A 9,922-nucleotide genomic window follows, 5' to 3' on the forward strand; every position below is an offset into this window, starting at 1 on the left:
TCCAAAGTGTAGAAGAGGCTGTACAAAAACCTGAAGACAGATATGGGACTACTCTTCAAAGAGGAGGGAAGTGGTTTTCAAAGCACAGCTTCATATCAGATGGATTCTGTTCATTCCTGTTTGATCAGAGTCTCTGTGGTTACAGCTGCTAATGAAACACTGTGGGAGGATTTACATGAGCAGATGATCCACATCAACCACTAAAATTATGTCATAAATGTCATTAAAAGCTTAAGAATTCCTTTATTATGAGACAAAAACAATCATAGATTACATTTTAGCTACAGTTCATATTTTTTGCACATTTGCAAAAAATAATTTCAAGCCCAGAGTTTACTCAAATTAACAAAACCTGCTGGTGAATGGACTGAAGCATGAAGACTTGCAGCTCAGAAATGTGTTCATGTCTTCATTGGTGCAGAGAAACCTGCATGTCTTCATCACTCAGGACATCATCGTCACTCTGGGAGATCTTAGCAGAACTGCTGACTGTGTTTAGTGGTTCTGGTTGGACTCTGTCTTTGGAACAGTTTGATGTTCTCATCTTTGTTCTTGTCTTCATGATGACCAACACAGTGATGACAGAGAGAACTGCTAAGCCCACAGGAACATAGAAGATCCTCCAGGAAGAGACTGGAAACACAATCCCATCATTCTCAACATTTTCTTCATCATTCACAAAGAAATATCAACAACTTCTCTGCCCTCCTCATCATCACATATTTGTCTGATATTTCCTAACAAACCTGCAGGACTTTGGTTTCCTTCAGCAGATGTTCTTATATCTGATGTTAGCAGAGTTTCTGAGCTCCGCCAGGGTGTTTTACTGGTTGTTTCCTTTTCTAAAAGAGGACAAATCAGACGTTTGATTCCATGCATTCATCCAGAAAGATCAAACTAAGGATGTCTTCAGCTCTAATGATGACAGAGATTCAGATATGAGAATGGGAACCCACCATCAATGATAGTCAGACGAACAACAACATCTGTGAGTTTTGATCTGAAGGGTCTGGACAGTCTGCAGGAGTATCGACCTTCATCCTCAGCTGTGATCTTCTTCAGAACCAGAGAACAGTCCTCAGAGAGATCCAGTCTGTCTGATTTAGATCCAGCATCTTTGTGAATCTTTCCATGTTCAAACAGAGTTACTGTGTTTGTTGAATCATCATAGATCCAAGTCACACTTTTACATCCATTATGGAGATCTCTTCCACCTGAACAAGTTAAAGGGGCTTCATCTCCATCTCTGACCTCCATCACTGTCATCAGTGGACTTGCTGCTGTTGAGAAAAAAAAAACAGACAGTGAATTTATTCTTCTGCTAAATGACAGACTTTTCCAAAAACTGATTGTATCTTGACATAAATCTTTAAAGACATCATGTGACCTTCAGCTTTTTGTTCTGGACCCCTGAGTGAAGAGACAGGCTAAGCTGTGAACTAATGACCATCTGGTGGTGAGTTTGATCAGAGACATGCAGGCCTAAATGTGTTTAGAGGGTCTGCTGGAAGCACTTGGTAGAGAATTTCAGACAAATCTTTAACTAAAATGTCTAGAAAGGTTTCAGCCACATCCTAAGGAAGGCACGGGTCACTGAGTTTGAGTGGGTCTTGTTCCAAACCTCCAGTATTGAGGTTTAGTTCCAAAGCTGTGGCTGAATGTTTGTTGGTGACTTCTGTGGAGGAAATCCACAAACCTGGTGTGAAACATAATGAAATGAAATAGTGAAACTCATCCATATAAAGTCCATGATGAAGTTCCAGAGAAGAGAACTGTGGCTTCTGTTCTGGTTGTTGAAAACTGGACTAGTCTTTTACTATCTCCATTTTCTCAAAAATGTTCGGATCCCTGTTAAATTTCTTACCTGTTAATGTGAGCATCAAGGTCACCAACAGAGATGAGGAGTCAGACATTGTTCTCTCTTCTGTCTCTTCTCTCAGACTTTCTGTCAGTCTGAAGAACACATCAACTCAGCCTCACAGCACAGATGAATCCACTTCCTGTGAGAAAAAGCTCCTTATTGCTGACACAGGAGGGCCATCTCATTCCTTTTCTGATTTATTTTGATTCAAAGCTTTAAACAAACAGCTGCTGTATTAGCGTTTAGCTCTAAACCGACTCTACTCAGCTCTGATTGATGACTTTCTGTGAGGACTTCTTTATGAGGATCAGAGAGAACAAAGAACCTCAAACTTTGTGCTCTGAGACCTGCTGTTTCCTCTTTTTCTTCACAGAGAAGAAGTGGCGTGTTTCAGAGACCTGGCTTCAACAGCGGCGTGAAATTAACATGTGGTTCATTTGGTGAAGTGTAACTCCCACAGTTAACAACAACACATGAAGACTGAAAACTCAGACACAGACAAGATCCTCTTTATCCCAGATATCTTTGGCTGAACACAGCAAGTACTGAGTCACTACATCTATTAGGAATCAATAACAGGATGAATTAAACTTTCATCATTGATGTACAAAAAGAAAAAGGGCCTCACAATGAGCCCCGAGGGACACCACATGTCTAAGCATGGGAAACTAATATACGTTTGCCAGTTCAGTTCAAACATTTACAAAACTATATACCAATTAGACAAAAATCCACTTAGTTTGACAGACACCAAAGAATATGCACTGCTGGTCACCAGTCTGTCAAACTCCTGAAGTTTGCTGACGACACCACACTCATCGGCCTCATCGCTGACGGAGATGAGTCGGCCTACAGGAGTGAAATAGCCAGGCTGGTGTCATGGTGCAGCGCCAACAACCTGGAGCTCAATGCTCTGAAGACAGTGGAGATGACAGTGGACTTCAGAAAGGCCCCAGCCCCCCTCCCCCCTGTCATCCTCTGTGACTCCCCGGTGACCTCTGTGGAGTCCTTCTGCTTCCTGGGAACCATCATCAGCCAGGACCTCAAGTGGGAGCAGAACATCAGCTCCATCACTAAGAAGGTCCAGCAGAGGATGTACTTCCTGAGGCAACTGAAGAAGTTTCACCTCCCTGAAAAGATGCTGGTAAACTTCTACACTGCCATTATTGAATCCACCCTCACGTCCTCCATCACAGTCTGGTTCGCTGCGGCCACGGACAGAGACAAGGCCAAGCTGCAGCGTGTCATCCACTCAGCAGAAAAGGTGATCGGCTGCCACCTCCCGTCTCTTCAGGAGCTGCACATCTCCAGGACCCGGAGACGGGCCGCCAGGATTGTAGCCGACCCCTCTCACCCAGGACATGAACTCTTTCGGCCCCTCCCCTCTGGCAAGAGGCTCCGGTCCATCAGGACCAGGACCTCGCGCCACAAGAACAGCTTCTTCCCCACTGCAGTCAGCCTGTTGAACAGAACCCCAACTCCCCCCAGCTGACCCCCCCCCACCAAAGGTCTATCGCTGCTACTTACACACCATCCCAGCCCACCTGTGCTCCCACCTTACTCAACTGTATATAGTGTTGTTGTGTTAATTTAATTTTTTAACTTATTTTAATTGTACCATACACCAAGACAAATTCCTCGTTTTGTAAAGTGCGCTCTACTGAACCTGGCAATAAAACCTATTCTGATTCTTCTGATTCTGATTCTGATCTAAACCAGCTCAGGTCATCAGGTCCCTAACAGGAAGAAGAAGAAGCTTTAACCCTTGTGCTATCTTAGAAACCCCACCGTTACATTGACGTGTTCTCCCTACCATGACAAAGGTGGATAAAGGTGAAGAGGATTTCATGTAATCCATGGACACTAGTGAAAATCACAAATCATTGAAGAAAACAGGTTCAGCGCACTGTCTAGTGGGGTCTAGATGACCCAACTCCCAAGTGCCTAGGATAGCACAAGGGTTAGCCTGAAGGACATAAAGGACCTCCTTGATGTAACAGGACAGTGCTGACCATCACCCAGCTGAGAAAAGTTCCTCATTTTCTAGGAGGAAACATTTTGTTGAAACTGTGGTTCCAGCAGCAGCATCACCTGAACTTCTAGCTGAATAGTTTCACTTCCATAATTGATATGCTGAACATGCCTGTGTAGTGGCACTCTTTGCGACTGTCTCTTTTACCTCCACTTGTATTCTTTCCAGCAACTGTTATTTGAGTGAAACGTGTTCTTCCTTCAAACTAATCAATTAAAAAAATTAAAATTATGCAAACACACGGTCAAAAAACTATGTCGCTTCCAACTTTCTCAGGCTGCAATCTAACAATACAGTCTCGCTACCAGCATCTCTGACGTGGCGTTATTTAATTGGAAGCTCAAACAGAGATTATTTTAATTTATTAACTGTTAAATGCAAATAGTCAATTTGGCTCCAACATAATCTGGCACCTAATTGGTTAGCAGAATGACTAAGAAATTACAAATTCAAATATATAGAGCCAAATACTTCAAATATTCATAATACACATCTTCTTTCCTTTGTCTTCACTCTTCAGACACTGCTTCTTCCAGCAGACAGTTTTTTCACAGGCCTTTCCAGCAGACTGGTCTTGGTCTTTATCCTTACTTTTCTCACTGTCCCACTGGAGTCCAGTGTAGTTTCCACCACCTTCCCCATATGCCAAGAGTTTAGTGGGGAAGAACTGTCCACACGAAGGTCGACATCTCCAGCCGTGAAATTTCTTCTTGGTCTCAGCCATTTCTGCCGTTCCTTTTGTTGTGAAAGATTTTCGTGTGTCCATCTGGTCCAGAATAAATCCACAACATGCTGAACTTGTCTCCATCTTCTGGAGTAAAAGTCCTTTTTGGTAAAGATTCCAGGGGGCATGCTGGGCTGGGATTTTGGCAACAGCAAGTGGTTTGGTGTCGAAGCCTCGACATCATTCACATCATCTGACACAGTGGTGAGCGGTCTACCATTGATGATAGTTTCAGCTTCACACAATAAAGTGTGTAGGCAGTCATCATTAACTGTCTGCTCCTTCAGTAGACAATTAAGAATTCTGCGCACAGTCCTGATTTGTCTTTGCCACACCCCACCTTGGTGGGAGGCAGCTGGGCTATTGAATATCCACTTTATTCCTTTTGGTTACAACGCTTGTTCAACCATGTCATTGTCCATCTGTTGGATAGCTTCCCTGAGCTCCTTCTCAGCAGACACTAAGTTTGTGCCATTATCTGACCTCATGATGGGAACTTGGCCTCTTCTGCACACACACCGACAAATTGCATTAATGCAAGAGTTTGTTTCAAGGCTGTCTGTAACTGAAGGTACACCATATCTTTTGACTCTTAACATTAAACGGACCAAAGAAATCAACACCAGTGTCGGCAAAAAGAGGTTTGTCTGGCAGGAGACGATGTTCTGATAGGTCTGCCATCTTTCACTCCCCCAACTTTCGACAGATTCTGCTGTACATTTCAAGCTCTTTAGTTTTGCTTGTCAGTGCACTTAATTTTCTTCTTCTTAATACAATCCACCTCTGTAACCTCTCCTCTAAAGTCTTTTCTGTTAGTTTCCGTGATCTTCCCTGCTCCGCTGCATCTTCCCCACTCGTCTGTTCCTCCTCATCAGCCATCAACACGTTGCAAAGTTCTCTGAAATCTCTGTAACATGGCTTTATTTAATTAGAAGCTCTAACAGGGAGTATTTTAACTTAATAACTAGTAAATGTAAACAGTGGATTTGTGCAGCTGTTCCGGCTTCCTATTGGTTAGGAGCATTTTGGGAGCCGCCGTGTCTTTTATTTGCATTGGCTTTTGGATTTTGAACTTAGGAAGCACGGCAGCACAGTAATCTTAGACCGTGCTTAGACTGTGTTTGGAACATGTTATTTTTTATAGTAAGGACGTATTCATGCCTTTAAAGAGTATTTTTGTGGTTTGTAATTTATATTTTTACCGTTCAAGAAAGTGCAAGAAAATAAATGCCATAAAAGGAAGAACAACAACCTTTTTTTCTGAAGCACGCGTAAAGACGGTTCCTTCTCCCCAAGATGTCCGAAAGTAACTGCCACGGCAGTTACATAAAAAAGTCTAAGATTATGCTGGACTGTTTTTCACTATAAGAAGAGGACCTCGGAAAGAGTTTCTTCACTCACCGCGTTGAAGCATCGCACAAGATTTACTTGAGTAAGGAGCCAATGCAATAAGCCTGAAGCCGCACATCATGATTTTCAGTGACAGGAGAGGTGCTTTTGCTAAAACTCTCAAGGAAGAAGTTTAAGCTGACATATGTGAGAAGAGTTACTGTTTCGAGAAAAGACGACAATTTGAGCCATAATTGCCATTAATTGGAGTCACAGTAACAATGCATGATGCGCGTGATGGCCTCCGGAGGGCGCCAAAGCTCACTCCAAAGGCAGCAGAAAAGGAAGAACAACGACCTTTTTTTTCTGAAGCACGCGTAAAGACGGTTCCTGCTCCCCAAGATATCCGAATGTAACTGCAACGGCAGTTACAGTAAATATTCTTACTGTATCATATATTATCTGTGAATGTGATCTGTGTGATCATGATCTGATCAGCAGACCCTCACAGTGCATTCAGGTCTCCCAAGTCTTTCCGGCCTCCTTCCCTGCCAGCGAATCCAACTCACCATCAGGTAGTGGTTGGTGGACAGCCCTGCCCCTCTCTTTATCCGAGTGTCCAAGAAGGCCGAAGTTCGCCTATAACAACTACAAAGTTGATCATTGACCTACTCCCTATGGTGTCCTGATTACAATAAATGTATACATTAAAACACACAACAAACAATATCCTTTATTCATGTGAAAGTAAAAAAAATCATAAAAATTTCAAAGAAAGAAAAACACTATCAAAAATAATGGAAATACCTTGGAAGTGTGGTGGTTAGTACTGCTACTGGTCAGAGAAGAGTCAAGATGACCTTATTTCATTCCAGGGGTTCAGTTTTGTGGACAACTTCTAAATATAAATACTGTAAGTTGAGTGAGATTCAACTCAAAATTTACAATATTTAAACCGTGAAGCCCCTGCAACTCCTTTATGGTGTGACTGCACAGAATCTACAATGTGAGTATACCGGTAATATAGACTATTATGTGTGTGAAGGTTTTTGTTTTTGGATTGTGATTGAAAAATGATTTTACTATGTAAAGTTCTTCGTGTTACATCAGTATAAAAAGTGTTTTACATAAAAGTTTGATCAGATTTTACAGTTGATACTTGTTACGACCCCTGGTAGTTGTCTGCTTGTCTTGTGTGTGCGTGTGTGTATGCATATGTGTTCTCATCTCCTGTAGAAGTCCAGCTCCTGCACAGCTGCTGACTCCGCCCCCTATACAGAGCTGATTGAGGCTGCTACCAATCGCCTGTGTATATTGTGTATATTATGTATGTTATGTATATTTTCATCTGTGCTGTTTTCCTTAATTATTTGCACTGTCCACGGAGCGGACCTGGCGTACATTTCACTACTGGTTGTATTTGCTAAATATAACTTTGTATGTGACAAATAAAAATCTTGAATCTTGAATCTTGAATCTTGGAGGGAAGCTTAAACGTTCCGAGGATCCTCTGCTCCAGTGGCGGCTGCATTCCTGAGTGGGAATTTGTTTCTTCAGCCTGCCCCTGCTGTCTGCCTGGCTTTAGCTCGTGAAAGCCTCTGGTTTCCCCCCTTGGCTTTGATTCTGGTTTTGTCCTTTTGTTACATTTACTCTTGTGGTCTTCGTTTGCATTTTGAGTAATTTGGTGTCTTGCTATAAAGCCTGAGAATTTAGGTTATACCATTATTTGTTGCGCCTTTGGTGTTGAGTTGATTATTTCCCTTTTAGACCCCTATGATTGTTATTTGTCACCAAATAAACGGCTGTGTGGCCAACTTTAACCCCGCCCGGTTATCATAATTTTCTTTATGTTAAACATTTCTCCCTCCTCTCTGAAGAGGGACGTAACAATACTCTCATGCAGCGATGAGGCTAAAAATCTTTGACAGTAGCTTCTCCAACACTCATCAGGGGCGTCTAATTTCTAAACACATTTTTGGACAAGCATTGAGCAGAAACTTTGATGTGCGTCTAAAGAGAGGCGACTGATGTGAATTTTATGCAGGAATCTTCTAAGGACTGAAGAATGATGCTGCTCAAGCTGTCTGAACAAAACCAAGGAAACCAAAAATTTTCTTCTGTCATTCAGATGTTGTGGTTGAATGAAATATGAATTATATTTCCTTCTTATTCGTGAAAATGTCTCGAGCCAGTTTAGCTCATGCTGGTTTGCGGCGCCTTCCGTCCGTGAAACCCGGGTTCGACTCCGGGCTGCTCCCTGTTCCCTTCTCTACCTCTGCCGGTTCCAAGCCCGGTTTGAGAAGGTTGCGTCAGGAAGGGCATCCGGCGTAAAACATTGCCAAATTTACCATGCGACTCGTTCGCTGTGGCGACCCCTGATGGGAGAAGCCGAAAGTGGAAGAAGATTCGTGAAAATGTCTCCTTTGCTTTAATCATAAAACACGTCTGACTGACAGTGAACAATCTGAATCACTGTGATCAGGCTCCGCCTCCTCATCCACCAGCTTAGTGTTGATGAAGACTAAAAAGAGATCTCAGCCTTCTTCCTACTCTCTGCAGCTCTTAGTTCCTCAACACTGCAGACATGAAGCCTCTGTTCATCTCTGTGCTGCTGGCTGCTGTGAGTCTCGGTATGAACACAACTCTGTTTGTCTGACATCAACACAACACTGACATGATTGTTTAGCAGCAAACTGAACTGTTGCTCTGTGTTTGACAGAATGCAGAGCACAGACAGACAACGTGCAGCAACCAGGAGGAGATGTGACTGCAGCTGAAGGAGACACAGTCACTCTGGGATGTCACTTTAACAGCAGTTCATCCAACTATTATCTGTTCTGGTACAAACAGGATGGAAGCAACAGACCAACATTCATCCTGAGTCGCTTTAAGATTGGAACAGGAACCACAGCAGAAGAGTTCAAGGAGAGATTTTCCTCCAGTCTGGATTCAGAATCCAGATCAGTTCCTCTGAAGATCCAGAAGCTTCATGTGTCTGACTCTGCTGTGTACCACTGTGCTCTGCAGCCCACAGTGACAGGAAACAGCAAAGCTCTGTGCAAAAACCTGCAGAGCAGAGACAACATCCTCTAGAGGGCGCTCAAAAGCTGACTATCATGACCATTAAAATGTGAACTGATGTTCCTGATGTGCTGTCCAAAGGTTTTATCTTCACAGAAAACAAAAGAGGTGAAATCAGAGAACCCTGAGGAACCGTGAGAGGATGATAAGGCCCAGATGAACATGTCTACATGTTACATTTATATCTGGCTCTGAAACTCAAGAAAGTTTGATTTTTCAATCAAATAATGCTAGAATTATTTTTTAACCACAGGTTACTGGTGGAGTTTAGATCTAAAATGTCAACGTGTCAACGCCTTTTATTCAAACAGCTGGATGACTTAAAATATTTAAAAAAAAAATCAAAATGTTGGCTTTTGTTTTTACTCAAACCTGCAACCAAAGATTTTCCCGGGACTCTCACTTACTAGTATTTCTTGGAATGTGTTTTGCAGAATCTTTTTCCATGAGTTGTTGTTGTTTATTTCACAAAAACATGGGCAAAATGATAAATATGTTCTCAACTTCAATTTGTATGCCAAAGTTTTTAGTCGTACCTCATAAATGTAATCAGAGTTGAAGACTAAAACGTTTTTGTCTAAGTGTTGCAAAGCAACTTCACATATGTCTTTGATTTCTGTGATGTCACAGTCTGTTGCTTAGTAACACACCAAGTGACTTTGGTATTAATAATGTTCAAGTGGATTCAGTTTACATGGAGATTTTGCATCTAAATGATTAGATCATGAAAAAAAATCATTCAATAGTTTTTTTTACATGTGATTTTAATACACATGTTCAGTAGTGATGTGTGCTTTTACAAACAAATGACATATACAGACACCTAGAGGCAAATCAGACACTCCATTGATTCCATGACAGGTTTTATTGACTGTGGTAATTAAGAAACCAACAC

General features: G+C 42.1%; 1 long non-coding RNA gene across 1 annotated transcript; it reads left to right on the forward strand.

Annotated features, from left to right (window-relative positions):
* The first annotated feature begins 8,452 nt into the window (after positions 1-8,452).
* Positions 8,453-8,804, forward strand: LOC101173171 (uncharacterized). Its single transcript, XR_013650587.1, has 2 exons — positions 8,453-8,576; positions 8,666-8,804. It is a non-coding gene; the product is annotated as an uncharacterized LOC101173171 (long non-coding RNA).
* The last annotated feature ends 1,118 nt before the right edge of the window (positions 8,805-9,922 follow it).

The sequence above is a fragment of the Oryzias latipes genome, chromosome 17, assembly GCF_053564925.1.
Source record: "Oryzias latipes strain Hd-rR chromosome 17, Olatipes_Hd-rR_3.1".
In the NCBI taxonomy this organism is placed as follows: domain Eukaryota; kingdom Metazoa; phylum Chordata; class Actinopteri; order Beloniformes; family Adrianichthyidae; genus Oryzias; species Oryzias latipes.